The sequence below is a fragment of the Rhinichthys klamathensis genome, unplaced genomic scaffold, assembly GCF_029890125.1.
Source record: "Rhinichthys klamathensis goyatoka isolate OS25496 unplaced genomic scaffold, OSU_Roscu_1.1 h1tg000595l_1, whole genome shotgun sequence".
Taxonomy (NCBI): domain Eukaryota; kingdom Metazoa; phylum Chordata; class Actinopteri; order Cypriniformes; family Leuciscidae; genus Rhinichthys; species Rhinichthys klamathensis.
In genome coordinates this window covers 2,131,141-2,137,830 of record NW_026607051.1, presented here as the reverse complement: position 1 = coordinate 2,137,830, position 6,690 = coordinate 2,131,141, and the positions used below count along the sequence as shown (strand labels likewise).

At 43.8% G+C, this 6,690-nt stretch overlaps 1 pseudogene; it reads left to right on the top strand.

Moving 5' to 3' along the window:
* Positions 1-1,400: 1,400 nt before the first annotated feature.
* Positions 1,401-2,844, top strand: LOC130075659 (uncharacterized protein K02A2.6-like; annotated as a pseudogene).
* The last annotated feature ends 3,846 nt before the right edge of the window (positions 2,845-6,690 follow it).

The following is a 6,690-nucleotide window of genomic DNA, read 5'->3' as shown; positions in this document are numbered from 1 at the left end:
AGTCCCATTTGGATGAATGAGGGTTTCTGTGGACGATGGTGCCTGCAGCTCCAGTGAGGCAGAATTTCAGCTGAATGGCCATTGTTTTGACTGACCAGTGATTTGTCTCTGCGCAACTCTCAAACCTGTGCAGAAACTCTCTCCACGGTGTGCTGCCGTCGTACTGGCTGGGACGTAGAGTGGGGACCCTCTCTTTGGGGTTATAGTCCTCATCACTGTCCGACAGAGGCGGCTGACGGGGCGCAGAGCGGACCTTACGTGTTGGAGATGAGGGATCGGGCTGGCGCAATGGGAAATGTCCATGTTTTACAGTCACGCCTGGATTAATAGAAGAATAGGGCATGGGAAGCGTACTGGTTTCGGGTTTGGATATAACTGGTGTGCTATGTACAACACTTCCCATGTGAACATTGGCAAAGGGATTTGTGACTTCATAGTCCCCCTTAAATGGCATGTCTGGAGCGGGATATGTGAAAATGTGACTGTCTGGCCTTCCCACGGAGCCGTGGCTTTGACTGTTGCCTCTACAAAAAGGATTTGTGGGCGAAAAACGGGCGGGGCTGTCGAACGGCGCGAACAGATCTTCTCCATTAGCAAGTGCGTTAGTGCAACTTTCATCACATAGAAATGGGTTAAAATGTTCGCGTTTTCTCTCAGCCTTGCAATCGTAAGCTTTCACAGTACCTTGACTCTTGTCCTCAACATTGGTTAGCGACATGAACGGGTTTGAGTAGTTGGTTTCTCGTCCGTAAACATCGGAGGGATAGCGAGCGGCCGTCATGTTCTATTAGCTTAGCCACGCCGCTATTACAGTTGTATTACAGTCATTCGGCTTTACTTTTTATTGTCCTTCTATTTTCGATGCTCACCAGTCTTTTTAACAACGTGAAAGTCCCTTCGTGGTCGCCAGTGTTAACCTTTCCTGCTTCTGTCTCCTAACCGTGGTTGGGAGACACAGGGGAGATTCGTCTTCTCCAGGGCTGGTAGTTCTCCTCCCGGGGTTAACTCCCTAAACTTCACGCTGTTTAGTGTGATGGTAGCATAAAAAAAAACAAAGAGGCCATCTTGCCGAAGAGATTAGGTGCTTTATTTTGTTGGCTGCACTGAAATACACTGCACATAGCTAACATCCTGCACCGATCACCGTATCACTCTCACACTCCTTTCTTCCGCTGCTTCGCGGGGGTCAAAAAACAGAGGGGAAGGGGGGCGCGCCTCGGACACACGCACTCACTCACTCTCCTTCACACACACACTGAGCTGTCCTGAACTAAACACATTGGAGACACATCCCACAACAGGGGGTAGAGGAAGCTGAGTTGCCCATGTTTTCGCTAAGTGATGAGAAAGCCAAAAAGTCATTCATAGAGACATTTAAAGTAAATGGCAAAGAAATTATTATGGAAATTGATACCGGCGCGGCCGTGAGTATCATATCTGAGAAATTATTCCAAGCTGCGTTCTCAAAAGAGCCACTAGAGGTCACCGGAGTCAAGCTTAAAACGTACACAGGAGAGATTATGCCTGTGTTGGGACAGTTTCAAGCTAATGTGAGCTATGAAAAACAATGTGAATTGCTACCTGTAATAGTAGTAAAAGGGGAGGGGCCAGCTCTGTGTGGCAGAAATTGGCTAAAAAAGCTCACCTTGAACTGGAAAAAAATTAAACATGTCAGTGCATCAAGCAAAGTCCTTGAAGAGGTGCTAGATTCGTGCTCAGAGGTGTTCAAAGATGAACTAGGCACACTCAGTGGGCTTAAGGCAAAGATACTGGTGAATCCTGAAATTTCCCTGCGCTTTTGTAAATCATGCCCACTGCCCTTTTCCATGAAAGCTCAAGTTGACGCGGAACTGGACCGACTGGAGAAGGCTGGAATAATAACGCCAGTAAAACACAGTGAATGGGCAGCACCCATTGTGCCGGTGGTAAAAAAAAAGACAAAACCATAAACTGTGTGGAGACTATAAATTAACTGTGAATCAAGCAGCTACTACAGAAACTTACCCACTACCTCGGATTGAGGAGTTTGATGGCTACACTGATTGGAGGAACTGTGTTTTCTAAGGTTGACCTGGCTTCAGCGTACCAGCAGGTTCTTCTTGATGATGAGTCCAAACAGCTGCTAACCATCAACACACACAGAGGATTATTTGTCTACAATAGACTACCATTTGGTGTCAGTTCAGCACCCTCAATCTTTCAAAGAATTATGGAGAACATCATGAAAGATCTTGATGTCGTCGTTTACCTTGATGACATACTGGTCACTGGAAGGACAGAACATGAACATCTGCAGAGGCTACAGGCAGTGCTGCAAAGACTCCAGAAAGGCTTGAGAGTGAAAAAGTCAAAATGTGAGTTTGGGAAAAAGCAAATTGAATATCTAGGATTTGTGCTAGACAGCCAGGGCCTTCATCCATCTCCAGACAAAGTTGCTGTAATCGGGATGCACCAGCGCCCACCTGTGTGAAGGAGCTGAGAGCATTTCTGGGTTTGGTCAACTATTATGGACGTTTTTTGCCCAACCAATGTACAGTGGCAGCTCCCCTCTACAGACTGTTGAGAGATAATGTACCATGGGAATGGAAGCAGCCAGAGCAAAGAGCTTTTGAAAAATGTAAAGGCTTGCTAACGAACGAAAGGGTTCTGGTACATTATGATCCAAGTCTACCACTCACCTTAGCTTCGATTCTTCAGCATATGGGATTGGAGCTATTTTGCAACACACCATGCCTACTGCAGAGGAACGTCCTGTGGCTTATGCCTCACGAACTCTGGCACCTGCAGAGAAAAAGTATTCACAAATTGAAAAAGAGGGGCTGGCGCTCATCTTCGGTGTAAAAACATTTCACCAATATTTGTGGGGAAGGAAATTCAAGATGGTGATTGACCATAAACCTTTGTTGACTTTGTTCGGAGAGCATAAAAGTCTACCCACCATGTCAGCGGCCAGGATTCAAAGATGGGCAATCATCCTTTCAGCTTATGACTACCATTTTGAATACTGTCCCTCAGAGAAATACAGTAATGCAGATGGCCTTTCTCGTGTTCCCCTGCCTGACACGACTGATGTGGGCACAGCCGCCTTGTCAGAAAATATGCATGCACTAATAGCTGAACACTCTGAACAAGCTCCCTTGAATGCGGATCAGGTGGCACGTGTAACATGCAGAGACAAGGTGTTATCCACAGTCCTGAAATATGTAATGGAGGGTTGGCCGATGGATGTGGATGAAAGTTTAAAAGCTTACCTCTCACGCAGATATGAATTGTCTGCAGAGAGAGGATGCGTGCTCTGGGGCACCAGGTTAATAATACCTGATAAACTGAGAAAAAGTATGCTGAAAGAACTGCATGTCGGTCATCAAGGAATAGTAAAGTTGCAAACACTTGCCCGCAAGTATGTGTGGTGGCCTAAAGTGGATGCAGATCTGGAGCAGGTTAGCAGAGCCTGTGAGCCGTGCCAGATGGAACAAAAGGCTCCACGTCAGGTTCCGTTACACCCTTGGGAATTTCCAGGTCAAAGCTGGAAAAGACTGCACATAGACTTTGCTGGTCCTTTTCTAGGACACACATTTATGATACTTGTGGATGCATACTCGAAGTGGCTGAGGTGTTTAGAATGCCTAACCTTACCTCACAAGCTACCATCGCAAGACTAAGGAGGTTGTTTGCGGCATACGGACGTCCGGAGCAAATTGTCACAGACAATGGAACACAATTTACGTCTGAGGAGTTCAAAAACTTCATGCAGCTAAATGGCATTCTTCATTCAACAAGTGCACCAGGTCATCCAGCTACCAACGGCCTTGCAGAAAGGTATGTGCAGACATTTAAAAACAGAATAAAGAAACTTGCACACTTAACAATGGACTTGGAAGATAAGATCTCTGTTTTCCTAATGCAGTATAGCACTACTCCAAACTGCACTACAGGCCAATCGGCAGCAGATCTATTTCTTAATAGACATGTGCGCACTCGCCTGGACTTTGTTCATCCAGATGTCACTGTCGCGGTTCGCAGGAAGCAATACCTGCAAAAGTTCTATCATGACCAACGTGCTGTGGAGAGCTCTTTTTCTGCAAAGGATGCAGTGTACCTCCGTAACACCACAGGAGGAGGGAACAAATGGATTCCAGGTGTGATAGTAAAGCAAACCGGTCCAGTGTCTTACAAGGTTCAGGGACGAGACACAGATGTCACTTTCAGGAGACATGGCGACCAGTTGAGACCTCGGGTTTTAGAGCATGAGCTTGTTAAAGAGACTGACTGTTCAGGGACTGACACTCCAATTCAACCATGTGCACCAGAGGAGGAAAAACAAGCAGTTCCTGAGCTTTCTCAAGAGGAATGTGGAGGGGTTACAGGGGTGGGGCATGGGGCACGCGGCTCATCCAGAAGTAGAAAACCACCAAAACGTTTTGACCTGTAATACATGAAACATACACCCATTGCAATAGCACTACGGTATAGGACTGTTATGGTCTTATATATAAATACAATGCTTATTTTGTTCTTTTATGTTGTTGTTTGAAAAAAAAAGAGAGTAATTGTTATGTTGTTGGTAAAGCCAATAATGTTTCGTGCCATGCGCGGGTTTTCAGGTTGAATCTAAATGTACCTTTGTTTAAAGGGGGGGGGGGGGTGTAATGTGATGTATTGTATGCTAGCAAGTTTTGCATTTGAGACAGTAGAGATTCCGTAGCTAAAGTGCTGGGAATGTTGGGAAATGTTCGGGGGCGCGCTCATGCACAGATTAAAAAATACAGAGTAAAGTTGTACGTGGTCCAAAGACATACCTTCCGTATCACATGTATTCTTTTGAATAGATACATCACACTCTTAAAAGCCTACAAACAAGTCTCAGTTAAGATCAAGTGCTCAAAAAGAAGTAAACCAATATACTTCTACAATGAGCAGCATTCAGGCAGTAAGTAGAGAATGAACATGATTTTTGCAGCCTGGTCTCATTGTTAATACGTAGGTATTAATAGGGCTACGTTATTTTCAAAGATAGAAAACATACTTTTTGTGCGTTTGAATAGATGCTAAAACGTATAATATGGACGTATCAGCAACATTTAAACGATTTTACAGCTACAAAACTATTTATTTACGTATATTTCATATCATAAAGAGATCTGTATAAGTTCCCTTTTACCATTTTATAGATAAATGTAAGATCCCTTAACCCTACTCCCAAACCTAAACACAGGCCTACCCATTTTATACAGAATATAAAAAGGATAAAACGTAATGGACAGAGATGTGTAGGGAAATGGCAGTTTTATTAACAATATAGCATTAAAATATATTTTGAGCCCCTAATCCTACCCATGACCATTCCTTAAAACTACGTAGACTACAATTATGAAGAAAAACATAACAGACAGACATAATCACAATAATTTATTTATTGCGAAAATGTCAAAACCGATACAAAAAAGTCGTTCACATGATTATGTGTTGCTGTCGCAGTCCTCTCTGGCAGTATTATAATAGTTTTGTATGAGGTACAGAGCAGAATTTAAATTTTTAATCCATGAAAATGTTAATCCGGCTTCGGTATCGCTCTGTGAAAGGCTTCTCCATTTCAAATGTACTACACCAGAGCCCCTCTACGGAGAGCCTGCCCACTCCCTATTAAGTCCTATTGTACCGAATTTTGGTTGTAGTTCCACCAGAATTCCACTTAGGGCGATCGCCCGAGTGCAAAATGAATGGGAGTCTATAGAGCTAGACGGATTAATTTGGTACTTTCACCCAATTGCCATTGAGAAATCTCAGATTTTATTGTAGGTTTTGCAAGTTCAACATGGGTTATAGGTCGCAAGTTGAATGAACGAGTACTTATGTCCTTTCGATTTCTTACAGGTTGAGTTGTTGTTGCCCATAACACGCTAGCATTGTGCTAATGAACACTGATTGGTCAGTGAAGGACTGATTACGACCAGAGATATCGCTTGATGGCATCGTGGCATCCGAAGCAGGACCAGAATGTTAAGAACTTTAGTAGAACGTCTTCTAGCACGTGTCAGCTGTGTTGTCGATGCCTCAATATGGCGGCTTAATAATGTCAATAATCGCAAGAAGATTTGAGATCCACGACCTCGCGAGAGGAAATGAGATCCGCGCGCGCACAAGCGAAAGCCGCACGCGCATATTACTTTTGCGCGCAGAATTTCTCTTCTCGCGCGAGCAGGATTGTAACCCGCGAGGAGAAAACTGTGCTTTGAGCGCGCGCAGAATCCCATGTACAAGTCCTTGCTCTGCTGCTCGCGGAACTTTGACCTGCTCGCTCGCGGTTAATCTTTTTGGCAATAGGTGGGCGGATCAAGTCGGCATCATTTGACTACACATGATTGGTGACAGTTCCTGTCCTCTGTGATTGGCTGTACCATTTCGCTGTGTGCCAAATTATTCAAACATGGAAAAACTTTAGCTATATTACTGTTAAACTGTGACTTTATAATTTCCAGTAATAAAACATGAATTTATTTCACTTCTTAAGTTCATGTAGTAGAGAGATTAAAGGCTCTTCCCTGGTTGATATTTCTGTATTATACATTCTTTATTCTAATATTCTGAGATATAGAGTTTTGATTTCCATGAGCTGTAATCATTGGCAGAACTATTCAGATAACTTACTTAAGTAAAAGTAATATCACACTGTAAAATTAAAAAACATGA